This window comes from Amborella trichopoda, chromosome 9 (assembly GCF_054954075.1).
Source record: "Amborella trichopoda isolate Santa Cruz 75 chromosome 9, AtrichopodaSantaCruz75HAP2 v2.0, whole genome shotgun sequence".
In the NCBI taxonomy this organism is placed as follows: domain Eukaryota; kingdom Viridiplantae; phylum Streptophyta; class Magnoliopsida; order Amborellales; family Amborellaceae; genus Amborella; species Amborella trichopoda.
Window position 1 is genome coordinate 49,135,496 of NC_142344.1, and position 22,120 is coordinate 49,157,615.

At 34.3% G+C, this 22,120-nt stretch overlaps 1 pseudogene; it reads right to left on the bottom strand.

Moving 5' to 3' along the window:
- The window catches only part of LOC18441742 (putative amidase At4g34880), a 34,099-nt pseudogene extending 20,040 nt beyond the window's left edge, over positions 1-14,059 (bottom strand).
- Between the last annotated feature and the right edge of the window lie 8,061 nt (positions 14,060-22,120).

Below are 22,120 nucleotides of genomic sequence, written 5' to 3' on the forward strand. Positions count from 1 at the left end.
TTTGTTGCTTAGAAATCATCTTTTAAGACTCTTTAGCCTTTGATCGTTTAAGACCTCAGCCTCATAGAGACCACACCTTTAGGGCAAGTTTGGTTAGCACGTAAATATTCCTCGAGAAATATTTACATAAGTAAGTACTTTACCCGTGTAAATTTTTGCATAAATTTGTATATGTATTCTTTTTACCATGTTTGGTAGCAAATTTAAAAAGTATTGTGTAAACAATTTCATATATTTGGTAGCGCTTGGTTGGTGTGAGAATATTTACATAAAACCTTTAATAGATATATATATTATATAAAATATAATAAATATATATTATTTAATCTAAACAATATATCACATATAAAATAATATAAATATAGTTAAATATTTTATATACTTAATTAATATAATAAATTGATAAAATATATAATAATATATACTATTATTTATAAAATAATATATAATAAGTATTTATTATTATTTATAAAATAATATATAATATAGATTATTTCTGTACAAGTGATGCGTATAAGTTCTGGCCAGGGTGGTTGGGACAAAACAATTTGAACCACTCACATCATAGTAGTAGTAGGGTTAAGGCCGTAAGTCAAATATATTATTATAAATTTTATAAGAGTAATGATCCTATAAGACCCTCCCACACCCATGTATGTAGGACTCCAAAAGATCACTATTAAATTTAGCACAGATCTCCAGAAAAGTTATCACATGGGTATGAGACTTGACTTTTCTAGAGATATGTGCTGATAATCATTTGGGGTCCTACACACATGGGTGTGGGAGGGTCTCATAGAATTATTACTCATTTTTATAAGAGAAATGATCCTATAGGACCCTCCCCAACCCATGTGTGTAGGACCCCAAACGATCACCATTAAAGTTGGCACGGAACTATAGAAAAGTCAAGTCCTACACCCATGTGATAACTTTTCTAGAGATCTGTATTAACTTTGATGGTGATCTTTTAGGTTCCTACACACATGGGTAGGGGAGGGTCCTATGGGATTAGTACTCTTTTTATATATTTATAAAAAGATTAATGATTCTATAGGACCCTCCATCGCCCATGTGTGTAGGACCTCAAAGGATCACCATTAAAATTGTCATGGATCTCTAAAAAAATTATCACATAGGTGTAGGGCTTGACTTTTGTATAGATCTGTATCAAATTTAATAGTGATCATTTAGTGTCTTATACACATGAGTGAGGGAGGATCCAATAGGATCACTTCTCTATATTATATTACTTAAAATATGTTCCACAATTCAATAGATGTTGTTTTATTTTATCATGAATTAAATAAACTAAAAGCTTTTACCGTAATATTTTATTTGCATATGCATTTATACGAATCAATATACGATTTACATATATTTATATGTCCCAGGGAATATTTACGCACGAAAACAAAGGTACAAGGGACTACGTAAGAAGCTTTGGTTTCTAAAGGCAAATCAGTGTGACTTGTCTCTAGCGGGGCGTGGAGAGCATGTCATACCGAGCCCTTGAATCAATCCAAGAACAAACGATGGGAACCCTAAAGTAAGACCATGTGCGCACAAATCGGTGGTGGATGGACCTTTTTCTTTATTGAAACCACCTCCAATTTTGAACGTTCATCTTTTCTTTGGGGCTGGTGCGAGCCCAGTTCGGATTGGCCCGATCTTTTTTTTTCGCCTGGCCGGCCCAGGCACTAAGTATGCCAGGGCTATGCATTGGCCAACCCAATTGCCCATTGGCCCTATCCATTGCCCCTGTTAAGATGAAGGCATCAAAGAAGTCCCAAATTATTTGTATTTTGGGAAAAAATAAAAAATATCAAATAAAAGACATGAACATAAAATATAGAATATTAAAATATTTATTAAAAAAGTAAACAAAATACCTCTAAATTTATTTTGATCAATATTTTTTATTTAATTCTACTTTTAAAAATGAGGCTAAAACCCAAATTTCATATCAATATTATTTTAAATAAAAATTAAAAAGAAATTATTTGTAGCCCTTGAATGAGGATGGTTCAATCTGATCCATTAAAAGGTGCTTATGCACCTTTTGAGTGTCCATGGCCAAATTACCAAACCATTTTACGAAAACAAGTAGTACCCAAAAGAGTTTGGCAATAATAGGAATAGAAATGAGGAATTAGCTGAGATGACAGCCAAAAAGATTGTAAAACAGAATATTATCAATATTTTAGGTCGATAATCTATGAGAATTGAGAATTTGATAAAGATATTGTACATAGAGCTGGGTAGACGAAGTGGAGATGTGCTTCTCTTGTTCTTTGTTAGCATTACATACGAGTGAAACTAAAGGAAAAATTCTATAGGATGGCTGCAAAGTCAGTCTTGCTTTATGAGATTAAATACTGGTGGTCAAGAAATAACATATCATGAAATGAGTGTGGCAGAAATGAGGATGTTGAGATGGATGAGTGGCAAGACCAAAAAGGATAGAATTTAGAATAAATGCATCCTGAGGGACCTTGGTGGTAGCTTCAATAGGTGATAAAATAAGAGAAAGTGGACTTAAGTAGTTTGGCCACATGCAACATCGCTCTAGAACAACATCGGTTAGGAGATGTGATTTGATTGAAGTAAAACACTCTAAAAAAATAAAAAGAAAGATTCAAGTAAAATGCTCTGAAAAAAACAAGAAAAATGTCCAGAAACGTACGAATAAAAATAGTGAGAAGAGATATGGTATAATTGGGACTATTACACCCTTGATAGAGTAAAAGGCCGGAACAAGATTCATATAGCCAACCCTAAATAGTTGAGATGAAAATCGGATGGTAATGATAATTTAAGTCCGCGAAATGCAGATAAATATATACGTTAATTCCGCAAAATAATAGAACCTTAAAGGACCACCTTACTAATAATGTACTCCGCCGATTTGTTACCTTAGGCTGACCACCATACGCATTCCACCCCATAGGCGCCTCAAGGGACCTAAACTCTGCCCTCTCGCTCATGCTCGCCTTCCCCAAAATGATAGCCCCGGGCGCCATCAGCCTCCGAACCACCCCTGCATCTCGTGGCACCACCGAGCCAAGCAACGCGAGTGATCCAGCCATGGTGTTGAGCGGGTCTCGCGTCGCTATGTTATCCTTTAGCAGCACCGGTATCCCATGTAACCCTTCGGCGCATTCTCCATATGTGGCCTCTCTGTCTTTGTCGGCCTGGTCCAACGCGTCCGGGTTCACTTCGAGCACTGCACGTAGAAGCGGATTGAGCCCGTTAATTTCTCGGAGATAAAACTCGACGAGGTCTCTCGATGTGAGTTCCTTGCGCTTGAAGGCCAGTTGAAGTATGCCAGGGCTAGGCATTGGCCAACCCTATAAGGACAAGGGCCGTGTCTGGGCTGGCCTTGCCCATTGCCACTGTTAAGATGAAAGCATGATTTTTGGCTTACTTGGGGTGGTTACAAGAAATTTGATTCAAGCACTTCGACTCAAAAAATTCAGTCCGGTCTTTGACTGAAAAATATATCAGCAGAAAAGAAGTCCCAAATTATTTGTATATTGGGAAAAATAAAAACTATCAAATAAAAGACATGAACATAAAATATAGAATATTAAAATATTTATTATAAAAGTAAACAAATTACCTCTAAATTTATTTTGATCAATATTTTTTATTTAATTTTACTTTTAAAAATGAGGCTAAAACCCAAATTTCATACCAATATTATTTTAAATAAAAATTAAAAAGAAATTATTTTTAGCCCTTGAATGAGGATGGTTCAATCTGAACCATTAAAAGGTGCTTATGCACCTTTTGAGTGTCCACAACATGTGGCCACAATACCAAACCATTTTACGAAAACAAGTAGTACCCAAAAAAGTTTCGCAATAATAGGAATAGAAATGAGGAATTAGCTGAGATGATAGCCAAAAAGAGCGTAAAAGAGAATATTATCAATAATTCAGGTCGATAATCTATGAGAATTGAGAATTTGAGAAAGATATTGCACATAGAGTTAGGTAGACAAAATGGAGATGTGCTTCTCTTTGTTTTTTATTAGCATTACATAGGAGTGAAACTAAGGGAAAAATTCTATAGGATGGTTGTAAAGTCAGTCATGCTTTATGAGATGGAATACTGGTGGTCAAGAAATAACATATCATAAAATGAGTGTGGCAGAAATGAGGATGTTGAGATGGATGAGTGGCAAGACCAAAATGGATAGAATTCCGAATAAATGCATCCTGAGGGAACTTGGTGGTAGCTTCAATAGGTGATAAAATAAGAGAAAGTGGACTTAAGTAGTTTGGCCACATGCAACATCGCCCTAGAACAACATCGGTTAGGAGATGTGATTTGATTTAAGTAAAACGCTCTAAAAAAATAAGAAGAAAGATTCAAGTAAAATGCTCTGAAAAAAACAAAAAAAAATCCAAAAAAGCATGGATAAAAATAGTGAGAAGAGATATGGTATAATTGAGACTATTACACCCTTGATAGAGTTAAAGTCCGGAGCAAGATTCATATAGCCGACCCTAAATTGTTGAGACAAGAATCGGATGGTAATGATAATTTAAGTCTGCAAAATGTAAATAAATATATACGTTAATTCCGCAAAATAATAGAAACTTAAAGGACCAACTTACTAATAATGTACTCTGCCTATTTGTTACCTTAGGCTGACCACCAATTGCATTCCACCCCATAGGCGCCTCAAGGGACCTAAATACCGCCCACTCGCTCATGCTCGCCTTCCCCAAAATGATAGCCCCTACCGCCCTCAGCTTCCGAACCACCCGTGCATCTCGTGGCACCACCGAGCCAAGCAACGCGAGTGATCCAGCCATGGTGTTGAGCCGGTCTCGCGTCGCTATGTTACCCTTTAACAGCACCGGTATCCCATGTAACCCTTCGGCACATTCTCCATATGTGGCCTCTCTCTCTTTGTCGGCCTCGTCGGACTAGTCTACCGCGTCCGGGTTCACTTCGAGCACTGCACGTAGAAGCGGATTGAGCCCGTTAATTTCTCGGAGATAGAACTCGACGAGGTCTCTCGATGTGAGTTCCTTGCGCTTGAAGGCCAGTTGAATCTGGCTAACTGTGGATTCATTAATCTCAAAGCCAAAAGAGAGAGATAGAATTTGAAGAAGAGAGAAGATGAGCAATGCAACCAGGCATGGGGTGCAATTCCATGAAAATGATTCATTTTTAAAGGTTATAAACCACTGATACGCCCACTAAATTTCAACGTTTTTTAATGCCCTTTTTCAATTAGACAATTCTTGGTGGTCCAGCATGAGACTCGATGCTTTGTCCAAAGCAGTGTTTGCAAAATTGAACTGGAGCGGTTAGCCGAACATGGGGCCGGAAGCGGTTTAATCGACTTAACCGGTCAACCGGCCTAATCAACCGTTCTAACCGGGCAAGTCCCGGCAGCCAAAAAATTGTTAAATAAAATAAAAAAGATGCAAAAAATATACTAAAATATGAAAAACATATAAATAATGATTAAAACAAAACGCATTCAAAAGAAGTTGAAAATTAAAGAAAAAATGGATTTTAAAAGTGAGTATTAATGACCAAAACAATTTTTAATATTTACCATAATGTAAAAAGTAATAAAAAATATATTGCAAATAAAATTTTTTATTTTTTAGATTTTTTATACATTTTTGTTTTATTTTTTTTATTTAAATACTGGCCGATCACCAAAACCTCCCGAAACCGGCAAGGGGCTGGTTCCGATCTAACAGGCCAGTTACCGATTAGATCGTCCGGTTTTTCTAACAATGGTCCAAAGTACCATGGTATGGGATCTATTAAATTCAAAGACAATCACATCCAGCTCATTCATCTTCCATTTATTTTTAAGAAGTTGCGACCTTAAATAATTGATGTAAGGCTATAATTGTTGGGTGATTACCTTGTCGGGTCCAGCCCCATAAGGAGTGAAAAAAAAAAAAAAGGGGACCCAATAAAATAAGAAAAAGGTTAGAGAGAGAGAGAGGTTTTTAGAGAGAGAATATAGATGATGTTTTAAAAGACAAACAAAATGGGTTGTTTTTTGGAGACACCATTCACAAACAAAGATAGGGTTCTTTGAAGACTCTTGGTGAGAAGAAAGTGCAAGTTTATAACAAGGTTTTCATCACCATTTAGGCCATTCCAGAGGTCATTTATGCTATCTCTCATGCTCAACACTCAGGTAGAAAGTCGGAACCGTTGGTGCGCTCTCTGGTTGTATCTCCAAACCATTGGAAGACCATTTTTTTGGAGCTTTTTTGAGGTGGGAAAGAGATGATCTTCTTGGTGCTTGTGAGGCAACTTTCTCTTTTCTCCAAGTTATTGTTGTTCTCTCATTTGATTGTAAGCTTCAAGTTTTGGGCAAAAACTTGAGAAGAACTATATTATAACCCCCATTTGATTTTAGTGGATTCCTCTCTTGGATTTGCCCCGTGGTTTTTTCCTTCACATTGAAGGGCTTTCCACGTTAAACCTTATGTTATGATTGTGCTTGTGTGTGGAACTTTCCTTTTTGTGATTTGTGATTTCTATTTTCTTGGCACTTAGCAAATTGTCATTTTTTCGGTATTTGCAAAAACATATATTGTGGGATGTTTTTATCTTTAATTCACACATAAAAGGAAAGAGCTTTGCTTCCCAACAATATTTACCTCTAACTATAAAATCTTAAATTCCAAAAATAGCTCAAATCAAGTAGATCTATAAACAAATGAAAATCTTGAAAATGGATGGTCGAAATAATGTGTTTTAAAGGTGCACTATTTTTATGTTTTCAATAATGTTCTAAGATGTACTATTTTTATGATTTGAAATCTGTTTTTCTTTTCCTCCATATCTATATATCTCAATGTCCATATGACCAATTAGATGCTTTTCGAACATGGAGAAGTTTATATAGAGCCGAGGCTCTAAACAATCAAATTGGCCCCGACCTCAAAAAATTCACTAGAAGAGGTTGTTTTGATGCCCAAATATCGTCAAATTGATCATCTGGACATCAAGATGCATGGACATGAGAAAAAAATGGATTTCAAGTTTTGGAAATATTGTATTTTGAAATTCTTTTTTGGACCGTCATTTTCGAGATTTTCAAGTTTTCATAGTTATATCAATCTACACCATTTTTGAAGCCTTAAACTTTATAAATAGAGATGAAACTATATGTTAAGGCTATCGTAAAGAATTTCAGTATTGAAATAGCATTTCTCGATATTATTTAAAGGTCGGCTCTAATTTGATTGTTTAGAGCCTAGGCTCCATACAAACTGCACCCTTCTAGCATCAAAACAACTTTTTTTTTATTAGGATTTTAGTTGTGCACCTTAATTTTATATTTTAAAGTGTAAATTTTATATAAACCTTTTTCTTTTCAAAGTTAGTTTTGTAAAATATATATTTTGGGCATTAAAAAAGCTGGGAGTCATTCTCTCCTTGACTCGTGGCCGTTCATTAGATATTCAGACTTTGTGTCTTTAAATTTTATTCAGAAAATGGAATCGAAGACCATTTGAAAAGTTTCAAGTCGTAAAGATGCCCCTACCTAGGTGTTTTTCATGCCCGGCTAAATGTATCCTATGGTCTTGTGGGACCTCACGAAACTCTACCCAACAAGAAACAGGTGCTGATGTGATACGTTCTACCAACTCACGAGTCTGAAACTTTCAACAAGGACACGGTTTCTACGAGTCCACGGACTCATATGTAGAAATGCAGGCCCCTTAATATATTATTTTTAAAATGTAATTTGATTTAATTTTTAGGGAATGTATAATGGGAAAAGTTTATATAGAGTCGAGGCTTTAAACAATCAAATTTGATCCTACCTCAAAAATTTTACTAGAAGAGGTTGTTTTGATGCCGAAATATCTTCAAATTGATTATCTCGACATCAAGAAGCATGGACATGTGAAAAAAATGGATTTCAAGTTTTGAAAATAGTGTATTTTGTAACACTATTTTGGCCCCGTCAATTTTCAAGATTTTCAAGTTTTCATAGATTTGTTCATCTACACTATTTTTGAAGCTTTAAATTTTATAAATAAACATAAGAATATATTTTAAGGCTATTACAAAGATTTCCATTATTGAAACCACATTTCTCCACACTATTTGAACGTAGCCTCTAATTTGATTGTTTAGAATCTAGGCTCTATACAAACCGCACCCATATATAATCAGGGATATTATTAATCTGTAAAAATAAATAAATTCAAAAAATTAGAAATGATATTTTGTAGAGAAAATATTAGAACTATTGATTTTTATTTTTTCTTTGGAGGACTATTATTTATAGGACCAAGTTTTGGTGGACGGTGTAGATCTTCGAGTGCGCATAGCAACAGTTGCGGGCTTGGAAGCACCAAACAATTTTCCTTTAAACAATGACCGAGAAAACTGGGACAAAACATAGAACTAGTATTAGACCCTACATGGTAGAAACGTAAGGGTTAAGTGATTTCAGTTCCATTTGGACATCAAAGGAGGATTTGTACCTACTCCGGCTTGAATACACTATTTTCAAAACTTGAAATATCGAGATGATCGATTAGAGGGTTTTTTCAACATTAAAACAACAATTCTCAAAACTTGAAATCCATTTTTTGGCTTTAATATTTATACATCTCAATGTCGAGATGATCGATTAGAGGGTTTTTTCAACATTAAAACAACAATTCTGATAGATTTTTGAGGTGCATATGATTCTACATTATAAGGTTACAACCTTATATAAACTTTTCTCTTAAGAAATTGCCTATAAAGAGAAAATTTATCTTTATCTTTAAGGAGATCACAACTATTGTTAGTCATTAGATGTCAAATTGGAGGGCTTTGAGTGAATCATAAAGTTTGAAACTTTTTTTTTGAGAAATTTTTTTTAAAATCTAAAGGACAAAAGTGACTGTGATCTCTTTGTACAATAAGTAAATGATATCTTCGTACACTTCCTCGTGAAAGAAACTGAAATTGTCCCTAACTTGGTGTTTTGCTTCTGGAGCTAAATGGTCACTTTAGTTAGAGAGGGAAATGAGTTAGAGAGGGAAAAGGCGTGGTTAGAAAGAATGGAGTTCGAGAGGGAAATGAGTTAGAAAGGGAAAAGGCGTGGTTAGAAAGAATGAGTTAGAGAGGGAAAAGCGTGGTTAGATAGAAAGGATCTAGAGAGAGAAAAGGATTGATACTTAATCATCATTGTCTAAAAATATACACTTGTAAATATATTGACGAGGTTTAAAGTTTTTTTTTTTTTTTTTTTAATTTTGATATCTTTATTTTACATTTTTTAGGGTAAATGTTTTTTGAAATATTTTAATATCATAATATTAAAATTTATAGGGGTTTTTATTTTTATTTTTATTATAATATTATAATTAATAATTATATATTGATAACCAAATCTTATAGTTTATTTATTAATTTATTTGTATTATAAATTTTGTAATGTATTATTTTTTCTTATTGTTGTAAATAAGATTTTTTGAATTCAATGATATTATAAGACATTGTAGATTTGTTCTTATTTTCAAATAATGTCTTATTTTTTTTAATTCAGTCACACCCAGTGTTTAAAAAATCAACAATCCGTGATGTAATGTACTATTTTTTTACAGTTGTTAATAATATATTTTAAATTAGATGATATTATAAGATACTTCATCCATGATAATTCTATGATTCTTTTTTTTTGTGATGTAAATTTAATTGTTAACGTAAATTCATACATGGAAAGAATATCTCAATATTCATATATTGATAAAAAAAATGAAAGTTAATAATTTTGTACCCCATTTTTTATTAGATTCCTAAAAAAAATATTTAAAATGATTTTGAATAATTTTTTTTGGATTTTTTTATTACCGAATCCGACCGATTCGGCCGATTCCCGATACGAACCACCGATTCACCTATCCGGATGGGTGTTTAGGGTGCCTGATCTGAGGCACCAATCCATTTTTTAAACCACTGCTCCTAACAAGTTTGTACTCGGTATGCAAATCCATTGGTTTAAACCATAGGTTCTTGTAATACGGTCCGAGTCTTTTACGATTCTATAGAATTTTTTTCAATGTTTTCATGGATAAGTCACCTATTATGCGTTTACTTCCTTCTTTGTTCATTTGTCTTAGAAATCTCTAATATGTTTTTTATTAATTATAATTAAGTACAAGAGAATATCTTTTGGAGAATAAATAGGAGTGAGAAAAAAATTATGAAAAATTTAAGAAAGGCTTTTATATGCGTGATTGTTCATACCAAAAGTACGACCTTTTAGAGAATTTGGAACTTAGAAAAGAATTCAAAAAAGTAATAGGAAATATTAAATGGGATTGTATACGCTGAGATCATTTATCATTTATACAAGGGGGTCACAATTACTTAAAACCATCCGATGTGAAATTTGATGGCTTGGATATGTCACAAAGTTCGAGAAAATTTCTTTTGAAGTTTGAACTTGGTCAATTGAATAATTGCAACGACCCAATTTCACATCCAAAAGTCAAGATTGAAGTGCCCACCTTGTACCAAAAGTAAATCGTCTCATTCTATAATTTCCCATATTAATTTGCTATATAGAAAATAATGACTTGAATTAAAAAAAAAAAATAATTAAATAATTTTTTTAACAATAGTATTTTTATTTTTTTGGGTAATTCAGTGGGAAAGACTCGTACCCCTTTTTTTTCTAGTAAATTTGGAATTCACTTTTTTGAAGGTGTTAGTTGGGTGGTGTTATTGATGGGAACGTTAACCACAACGTGGTGGCTAGGATACTATCTATTTACTCCCTCGAGTAAAATCTTCACTAGGATTAATTTAAGGATCGCAAACTTTAGCATATAACCTCTTCAACTAATAGATTAACCTCAATAAGAAAAATTGTTGATTGCACCTTCTACGTAATTGAAAAAAATAATGTCTCAAGATTTAATAGAGACCATCCAGTTTTTAGAGGGTGAGATCGAGTGTTAAAAAGCCCAATTTATTTTTTTTTATTTTTTATTTTTATTTTTATTTTTATTTTTTGAGAATAATCATCTACTGATTATTAGATAGTTCCCATAATTTCAAATTGAAAAAATCCACGAAAGTAGGTCTTCTAACCAAGGGAATAAATATATACAATGCCCTTGAAAGAGTATATTACATGTACCCATAAACAAAATAGGAATTTTCAACCTGCTATTTTGGGTTAGGAAATACCGTTTTAATGAAAATAGTCGTATTTTTTTTTAAAACAACACAAGATTGATAAGTTTTGCTAGCATGCTGAGTCTTTCTACACTCATTTGCTTTTCCCTACTGGCCTACTGGTAACTTCCTATCTTCTTCATTCACTGCAATGCACTAACAACTATCACTATAACTCGAGATACTGGGCTTCTGGTAACTTCCTAATGCACTAACAACTCTCTCTTTCGAATATTTGTATTTACATTGAGACTCAATGTATTTATAGCCTTCTTGCCTATAACTCGAGATACTGGGTTTCTGGTAACTTCCGATCTTCCTCATTTACTGCAATGCACTAACAACTCACTCTCTCTATCTCTCTCTTTGGAATATTTGTTAATGCACTAACAACTCTCTCTCTTTCGAATATTTGTATTTACATTGAGACTCAATGTACTTATTTACATTGAGACTCAATGTACTTATAGCCTTACGACCTTAACTAATGGTTTAATTAAAATTGAACCTTTTACATTGAGACTCGCTTTGTATATTGAGACTCAATGTACTTATAGCCTTAAGACCTTAACTAGTGGTTTTATTAAAATTGAGACTTTTATATTGTACTTATAGCGATTCAGAATCGGGTGATCTGGTTTGAGAATCAGTGATACCGTTCTGGTTTAATTAAAATTGAAACTTTTACATTGAGACTCGCTTTGTATATTGAGACTCAATGTACTTATAGCCTTAAGACCTTAACTAGTGGTTTTATTAAAATTGAGACTTTTATATTGTACTTATAGCGATTCAGAATCGGGTGATCTGGTTTGAGAATCAGTGATACCGTTCTGGATCCATCCAACCAGCTCATTCATGTGCCTCCTGCTCTCCACCTGCCATGGGACCCACCAGCTCATGCACCAATCCGCACCACACGCACGTAGGGTTTTATTTATATGTTCTTGCTCAATCCTATATCTTCAATGTGGGATTGTTTTGCTTCTTTAAAGACGCAAACTACCATATGGCATATTAAAGGGCATAAATGCAACACATACGTGGTGATAAAGAGTGTGTGTACCTGCAGGATCATAATGTACTTATAGAGTATTTATGAATCTAAAATATTTTATTTTTGAATAATAAACAAGGATCTATAAATTATGCAATGTATTATTTTTTGTCATAATAAAAAAATTAGATGATGTTATAAGAAAAATTTCAAATATATTCTTACTTGTATATTAAAATAATGATAAAATAATAAATACAAACCAATAATTTTAAATTCAATATATAATAGTGTATTTAGTTAGATTTTGATAAATGTTTGATGAGATTCTTCATACAGGGAAGGAACATCTCAATATTTGCATATTGATGTAAAAAAACAAAAGTTATTAATATAGTACCCTCATCTCTTATTGGATTCCTAAAAAACAACATTTATAATGATTTTTAATAAAAAAATTAATCTTTTTTAAGACTGAATCCTACCAATTCGGCCAATTCTCAATCCAAAACGCCAATTTATCAATCCGAATGGGTTTTAGGGGTGTCCGATTTGGGGCATCGATCCTTTTTTTTAAACCACTAGGATTAACACTTGGTGGCAAGAAGAGACACCTATTTTTCATATTTTAATTTTCTTGCTTGTTCATGATTTTGAATTCTTTGCACCTATGACATAAAGTTAGGGAGAGAGAATGTGCGTAGAATCTATTAGAAAGTACACGACATATCCTTTCCCTACTCTCTCTCAGTTCTCCAAGAAACTCGCTCTTTAAAGTTTCAGAGTGTGATTGACGTATAGATTTTAAAATTTTTGCTAAAATACGAAAGGTTTCATTTATAGGCAGAAATTACAAAGAAGGTCAGTCAAAACTTTTTTCTTTGGTCAAAATTTCTCCTTGACTAGTAGATGGAATCCTCGATCCAAATTTCCATTATTTATTTATTTATTTTTGTTAGTTGGGCAATTCTCCAAGCTTTAGGGCAGTCTAATGAAAAAGCTAAAAAAAAATTAAATTAAATTTCGGTTTTCGAAATTTGGATTGAGGGGCAATTTTGAAAGAAAAAAACAAAAAAACACAATTTGTCCGACATTTGTTGTAATTTCCACTATAAATGATGTATTTTGTATTTTAGAAAAAAATTTAGCGTATTTAAGGAAAATTTTTTATGGTCCCTACTTAAATCTCTAACTCTTAACACAACTATCCTTACATTCATTAGTTTTATTTGATTTTGGGTGATTCAGTGGGGAAGACAGACCCCTACTAGATTAGAGAGTTACATTTTTTTAAGGTTAGCAATGCATAATACCAAGCTGTGGTAACTGGATGTGGGGATGCAACCACCAATGCTACAGCCTTTTTCCTATATTCATTAGTTTATGTATCGACAATGATAGTTGTACGTGCATGCCAGAGAGAGAGAGAGTCTCACCTGCAAACCCTAAGCTAAGGTACCATGAGTAGCTGTTTGTTTGGTTTTTCTCAGTTCTCGGACGGGCGAAAGTGCTTTCAATGGCACAGAGAGCCTGGACAATGGTGAGCTGTGGTTGAAGAACCGGAAGATAATTTCTTCAGAGAGTTACGGCAGCGGAGTGGGTTCAAAGTTTGGTGGTGGCTACGGAATCAAACTTGGCGATGTGCCCAGCGGTCCTAGCCCAATCGGGAGCCACCATGGTGAGGGCAGCCCGCCCTCTATCTCAGTCCTAGAGGGCCGCATGCTCCGTGATGTTCCCAATGGTCCTTACCCAACCAATGGTGGGGGCAGACCTCCCTCCCTCCCAGAGGACCCCATTCTTCGTGAGGTGCCCGGCGGGCCCAACCCTTTGCACCGTAAGTGAACTCTTCCGATCATTGAACCCCAAAAATCCCATAGCCCTTACAATACTGCAAAAATTTGGAGCCCCTAAGTGAATTTCTTCCCCCTCTCTCTCTGATGGTAGTCTTCCTAGTATGCTTGGAGAATATATGGTTTCCTCCATATTACGAAAACTTGCAAATTAATGGTAAAAAAATGCATTACAAGATGCACAAATTTCAAAACCTAAAATTCATTTTTTTTTCATGCCCATCCATCTTGATGTCGAGATAATCAATTTGATGATATTTGGGTATCAAAACAACTTCTTCTAGTAAAATTTTTGAGGTAGGCCCAAATTTGATTGTTTAGAATCAAGGCTCTACATAAACTTTTCCCATAATTATAAAGCTATTGCGTCATGCTTATTTTGGTATATTTTCGTTAAGGAGATGCAAATATGCAATCCATATAATACTGCAATTTTGCGGCCATTTATACTTATAAAGAGCGATGTTTGTTTGGGGCAGTGGCAACCATAGTTAGTAAGTCGGGAGATAATAAATTATTGGCAATGTTGATTTTATTTCAAAAAGTCGGAGAAAAAAATCAGGTAAAAAATACAGATTGCTAAAAAAATAAGGTTTCGGATTTAGTTCAAAAAAACGTAGCAAAAAATCGCATATGTAAAGTTGATAAAACATAGGATTGTGATTTGCAGCTATTGTATATATATATATATATATATATATATATATATATAGAAGCCACTAAACAATAATTTTATAGCTTTACTAGTATCATTAAAATAAGAAAAAATATTTAATGAGACCATTTACTTTTGGTACAAGGTGGTCACAATTGATCTTGACCATTGGATGTGATATTGGGTGGCGGTAATTATTTTATTGATCACGCTCAAAGTCTAAAAGAAATTTTCCCGAACTTTGTGACACAACCAGGCTACCACATTTAATATCAGAACGCTGTAAGTAATTGTGACCTCCATGTATGAAAGGTAAAAAGTCTCATTGTTTATAATCCCTCTAAATAATGCTGAACAATTTTTTGTTGAAACTTTAAATAAATCCAACAATAATACTTACTTTGTTGTCACAACACAAAACATATCGTAGATCTATTGCGAGCACAAGATGAAACAACAACAACAATACTAAGCACAATAATTGTGAACCAATCTATAGGACTATTTCTCAAAAAAAATAGTTGTCCATCCAAAATGCTATGTTGCATACACCAATAAAATGCAAAAATCAAAAAATAAATTATGAAATTAGGTAAAATTCTTTATGCGTAAAAACTACACAAAATGCTCAAGAAAATTTAAATATCGCACTGAATAGCTACCACCTAAATCTTTAGTATCATTTAATATCTCTCTTGCTCTTTACAAGGATGCCATAAATGATTTTTTAAAAAAATTAGACTTTTCATTAGGTTGCTATTCTGCTAATTTTTCCTATTATTTTAAGATATAAGATTGTTTTAAGGGTGCGGTTTGTATAGAGCCTAGGCTCTAAACAATCAAATTAGAGCCTACCTTCAAATAGTGCCAAGAAATATGGTTTCAACACTTGAAATCTTTGTGATAGCCTTAAAATATATTTTCATCTTTATTTATAAATTTTAAAGCTTCAAATAGTGTAGATCGACAAATCTATGAAAACTTAAAAATATTGAAAAGTGATTATCCAAAAATGCATTACAAAATACACTATTTCCAAAACTTAAAATCCATTTCTTTCCATGTCCATGCATCTTGATGTCGAGATGATCAATTTGAGGATATTTGGGAATCAAAACAACCTCTTCTAGTGAAATTTTTGAGGTAGGCTCTAATTTAATTGTTTAGAGCCTCGGCTCTAAGTAAACTTTTCCCTTGTTTTAAATTTTTTTTTTTGAGGAATACGTTGCTTGTATTTTTTGTATATTTTTTTTAAGAAAACTTATTGATGACATTTTTGATGGAATTTTTTGTTAAATAAAGATTCTTAATTTACTCCCACTGTTAATGTATTTATCTTTAAATCAAAATTTAATAATATTAAGTTAATGAAGAAATAAGGTTATAGGGAAAAAGTTTTTTTGAAAATATTTTTTGAAAAAAGATAAAATTTGGATTTAAATTGGTTCCATTTAAAAGTCACATTTTTTTTAAGTTCTTTTTAAAAATTTGGAGTTCTAAACATATTTTAAAAACTTTGAGATTTTATAAAAAAATCATGTTTTAATCGAAGACTTGCTAACTATGATTGGAACTCTTGAGATGATGAATTTAATAGTTTTCTGGCCCTGGAGTATCAATTTATGACAAGATTTGAGTCATGGCTTCAAAAAGAATATTTCTTATTCATTTTTGGGAAAATTACAAATGAGGTCCATTTCAATGTGTCCCCTCCAAAAAAAACCCATCTGATGATTTTGCCGCATAAAAAACAATGCAAATTCGCATGAGAAGAACTAAAAAAAGGGATTGTACACTATAATGTGAAATTATAGTACGATATGAATATTGTCTCTCCTTCTTTTTGTACTCAGATTAGGAAAGTTATTTACTATGTTAATTATCACATATTGTTTTGTAACTCTATAAATTGACTATACACATTTTATTATTACAGAAATAACAAAAGCATTTTATTATTACAGAAATACAAAAAATACATATTTCTCATATGGTATGAAAGCAAGGTTTGACGGTTTCTGCAATACCACCCTTCTATAACCGAGTATTTGAATACCGCGAGAAATACCACCCTACCGAAGTGTGAAGATTGGTATCTGAATAACGCCGTCTATATCTGAAACCGTCTGCTCAAAACCGCCGTTCGAAACTACGCCTGTTATCTTGATCTGAAACCGTATGCCCAAAACCGCCATCTTCCTAAACCACCTACTCTCAAAACTACCAGTTCAAACCACACCCATAACCGCCACTTTGAAACCACACCCAAAACTGCCATTTGGAAAACCAAATATCTGATCCCAAAATTACCATTTGTATCCAGATCCCAAAACTGCCATCTAAAACCTCTACAAAAATAAGGCCCTAAATCTTCTCTCCACTGCACAACGGGTGTTGGTCTCTCTTTCCTCTAAAGCAAAAGTATTGCACAGGCTGAGATGTCACCATGTATCACCTCATAAATTCTCGTATGAACCAGAGCAAGGAGCCAGCTCTGAGATCTCAAATATGGCTTTTCAATTGTCCCATGTAACCGTTTGGCGCAATCTCCATATGTGGCCTCTCTCTCTTTTGTTGAAATTTTAAAAGTTATGTACTCACATACTCAAGGAGAGATAAACACAAAACTCAATTTTTTTCTACTTTTTTTAGTTTTTTGCTTCTTCTTCTTCTACTTGCTGCTTCTTGCTTCTTCTTCTTCTTTTTGCTTCTTGGTTCTTCTTATTTATTTCTTCTTCTTTTTTTTTTTTAAAAAAGACACATTTCATTTTTTTTTTTTTTTCATGTCTTCTCATGGCATCATCATGATTTTTCATGACATGACAAACTAGGACTGTCCTGTTTTTCTAAATTCAATTTTTTATTTTATGCCTTTTTATTAGGCACCATTGTTAGTCTTCTTATGGCATCATCATACCTTTTCCTGACATGATAAACTAGAACTTCAATGTACTGTTTTTCTAAACACAAATTTTTTTTTATGCATTCTCATTAGGCACCCTCATGCATTTTCATGGCATCATCATGCCTTTTCATGACATGACAAACTAGGACTTTGATGTCTTGTTTTCATTTTTCAAAAATCAATCGTTTTTCCTATGCCTACACTAGGCATGAATTTCCCAACATGCAATCCATAGCAAAACATACCAGGACTGCAGTGTCCTGTTTTTCTTCTTTCCTAAACATCATTTGTCATTTTTAATTTTTCCTATGCCTACATAGGCATGGATTTCCCATGAGGACTATTCATGTTCGTCTTTTAGAATTTTTTTTTCTTTTTTAAATCTCATTTCTGAAAACTTTTGCAAAAATATGACATCAAGAGCTCTCCAACTTTGTTTCCCTTTTTTTTTTTTTTTTCTTTTTTTTTAATTCTTCATCATCTTTTTCCAAGAACATCACAATTTTTTTTCTCCTTTTTTTTTTATTGCAAATCATTTTTTTTTTAATCACCCTTTTTTTTTAATTAAGACCCAAACATTGTTTTCATTTTAAAATTTCAATGCTCATAAAAATCTCCTTTAAAATTTTGAATTGGTGGTTGAGAAATCTTTGAGTTGCTATTGTTTGCCATATGGAAAAAAGCATGAAAATAAAGAAATTTGTGCCACCTTCCTTTGAGTTTTGTCTCTGTTCTCCTCTCAACGTAATAAATCTCCACCAAAGCCTGTCTCTTAGGTAACTTGGCTCTCCAATGCCTATCTTTGGCAACTTGTGCTCTGAAGGTGATGGGCCCACCACGCTGATCTCTAAAGTTTATATTTTTCACAACCTGGGCTCTCTTCACAATGTGATATCTAATGTTTATCTTTTTTTTTCATAACCTGCGCTCTGCAAGTCAATGCCTAACTTTTTTTTTCTTTTTGAGAACCTCGGCTTTGATACCACGTCGAAATGTTAAAAAACACGTATTCACGTACTCATGGAGAGATAAACATAAAACTCAACTATACTAAAGTTTTTCCACACGCTCACATTTCAAATCAAGTAGATCTATAAATAAATGATTATCTTGAAAATGGAGGGTCCAAATAATGTGTTCCAAGATGTACGATTTTTATAATTTGAATTTGCTTTTTCAAATAATATGTTCTAAGATGTACTATTTTTATGACTTGAAATCTTTACATCTTTATATCTCAATGTCGATATGACCAATTAAATGTTTTTCTAACTTCAAAACAATGTTTTTTTTTCAAGGATTTTAGTTGTGTAACTTATATCTATATTTTAAGGTGTCAACTTTATATAAACTTTTTTCTATGTAAAGGTAGTTTTGTGATTGTCCATTGGTTGACAGTTTTGCTAGCATGATGAAGCTTTCTACATTGATAGTTTTGCTAGCATGATGAAGCTTTCTACATTCATTTGCTTTTCTCTATTGCGCTTCTGGTAAGTTCCTATCTTCCTCATTCAATGCAATCTCTCTCTCCCGATCTCTCGAATATTTTTATTTACATTGAGACTCTCTCTCTCTCTGTACTTATAGCCTTTCTTTCTTAACACTTGGTGGCAAGAAAGAGACTCCTATTTTTGAGATTTTGGTTTTCTTACTTGTTCATGATATTGAAGTTTGTGCACCAATGACATAGAGATATAGAGAAAGAGAAGAGATAGAGAATGTGTCTTGAATCTACTAGATTGTTAATGACATTTCCTTTCTCTACCCTCTTTCACTTCTTTCCAACGCTTGTAACTCTTAGACTGATTTATGTATGGATCCTAAATTTTTTTAAAAAATATGAAATGTTTCATATATAGTCAAAACCTGTTTTATTTTTCTTTTTCTTTCTTTTTCAAAATTTATCCTTGACCTGAGGATGGAATCCTTGATCCAAATTTTCATTAATTTTTTTTTTTAATTTTTTTGTTAGTAGGGCAATGCTCCAAGCTTTAGGGCAGTCTAATGAAAAAACTAAAAACAAAATTAAATTTTGATTTTAGAAATTTTGGACGGAGGGGCAATTTTGAAAAATAACCAAAAAAACACAAGTTGACTAACATTTGTTGTAATTTCTACCTATAAATGGAGTATTTTGTATTTTAGAAAAACTTTATCATATTTTAGGAAAATTTTATACTCCCTATGTAAATCCCTAAGTAGTCTTAGCACTGCAATCCTTACATTCATTAGTTTTTTGTTTTTAGGTAATTCAATGGGGAAGACAAGCCCTTACTTTTTTTTTAATAGATTAGAGAGTTACATTTTTTAAGGTGTTAATTGGGGGTGCCAACTGTAGCAATGTATACCACAATGTGGTAACTGGGTGTGGGAATGCTAGCACCACGACTCCAGCCCCTTTACTATGTTCATTAGTTTATGTATCGACAAGGATGGTTGTACGTGCATGCTAAAGAGAGAGAGTCTCACCTGCCAACCCTAGGATAAGGTACCATGAATAGCAAGCATAACAGTAATATGTTTGTTTGGGTTTTCTTAGTTCTCAAAGAGGCGAAAATGCTTTCAATGGCAACGAGAGCCTGAATAACGGTGAGCTGTGCTTGAAGTACCGAAAGATAATCTTTGGAGAGTTACGGCAACGGAGTGGGTTCAAAGCTTCATGGTGGCTACGGAATCATACTCGGTGATGTGCCCAACGGTCCTAACTCAATCGGGAGCCACCATGTTGGGGGCAGGCCGCCCTCCCTCCCATAGGGCCGCATGCTCCATGATGTTCCCCATGATCCTTACCCAATCCATGGTGGAGGCAGCCTGCCCTTTGTCCTAGAAGGTCGTATTCTCCATGAGGTGCCCGGCGCCCCGACCCTTTGCACCATAACTGAACTCCTCCGATAATCGAACCCTAGAAATCCAATAGCCCTTACAATATTGCAAAATTTTGGAGCCCTTGATTGATTTTCTTCTCTCTCTGATGGTAGTCTTCCTATTATGCTACGAGAATATATAGTTTCCTCCATATTATGTTGTGTATGCAGTCTTCCTCGGTATTATGTTGTGTATGATTCATCATATGCTTGCTTTTTTGGGACAATTTATATTAAACTTATAAAGCTACGAATTCATCTTCATTTGACTATATTCTCGAGAATAAGATTCAATACTTCCAGTATTGCAATTTTGAGGCTAATATAATTGTTGGCGGATATAGAAACCGGAAACTGAACATCGTGTAATATACAAGATAGGAAACTCATTATCTCGTTTCCATAACCGTCAAGAATAATTATAGTGAGACCATTTTACAATATTGTAAGGACTATGGGATTCATGGGGATCGAAGAGACGAGTAATCCGGTGATGGTCCGAAGCGTTGGGATCTGTGGGAAAATATATGAGAACTTTGTTGCTCTGGGGACTAGGTAGAGGGTGGGCTACCCCCACCAAGGTGGTTCCCAATTGGGTTACAACCACAGGGCACATCATGGAGGTTACGGCCCTCCAAGGCAGAGGATGGGCTACCTCAACCATGGTGGTTCCCGATTGGGTTAGGACCGCTGGGTACATCATGGAGCGTGCGACACTTTGGGACAGAGGGCTGGCTTCCTCCACCATTGTGGTTCCCGATTAGGTTAGGGCCGTTGGGCACATCATGGAGCATACAGCCCTTCAGTGCTGAGGGCTTCCCCCACCATTGTGGTTCCCGATTGGGTTAGGGCCGCTGGGCACATCATAGAGCATACGGCCCTCCGAGACAGAGGGCGGGTTTCCCCCACCATTGTGGTTCCCGATTGGGTTAGGGCCGCTGGGCACATCATAAAGCATACGGCCCTTTAGTACAGAGGGCGGGCTTCCCCCACCGTTGTGATTCCCGATTGAGTTAGGCCCGCTGGGCACAACATGGAGCATACACCCTTTAATGCAGAGGGTGGGCTTCCCCCACCATTGTGGTTCCCGATTGGGTTAGGGCCGCTGGGTACATCATGAAGCATACGGTCCTCGGAGACAAAGGGAGGGTTTCCCCCACCATTGTGGTTCCTAATTGGGTTAGGGCCGCTGGGCATATCATGGAGCATATGGCCCTTCAGTGCTGTTTAAAATTCAAATAAACAGTTAAAAATTAGATAAATTAAAAAGGTAATTAGAAATCATTGGAAAACTAATTGCTTGTGTGTTCTAAAAAAACCATGCTAGAAAGCCAAAGTGAGCATAGAAGAGAAAAATAATCCTGAATAAGGTGGAACATTAACAAATGCAAAGGAACCATTTAAAAACAAACTAAAAAAGGGAAAGTACCCGTCCACATCACGTGAACAGACCCTTCCAATGGTTAAGAACTCGTATGTTCATATCCAATGACCAAAAGTTAGTCTCACATTTTATTTTTTTATTTAAATAAAACAATTATTTGAATTTTTTGGTGTAAGCATATTTTTATAAAGCTTACTCCTAAAAGATGGCGTAAATTGCATGTATTTTTTGCTTAGGACTCGACTGGGTAAGGCAATCGGACTCGCCCCATCCAAGCC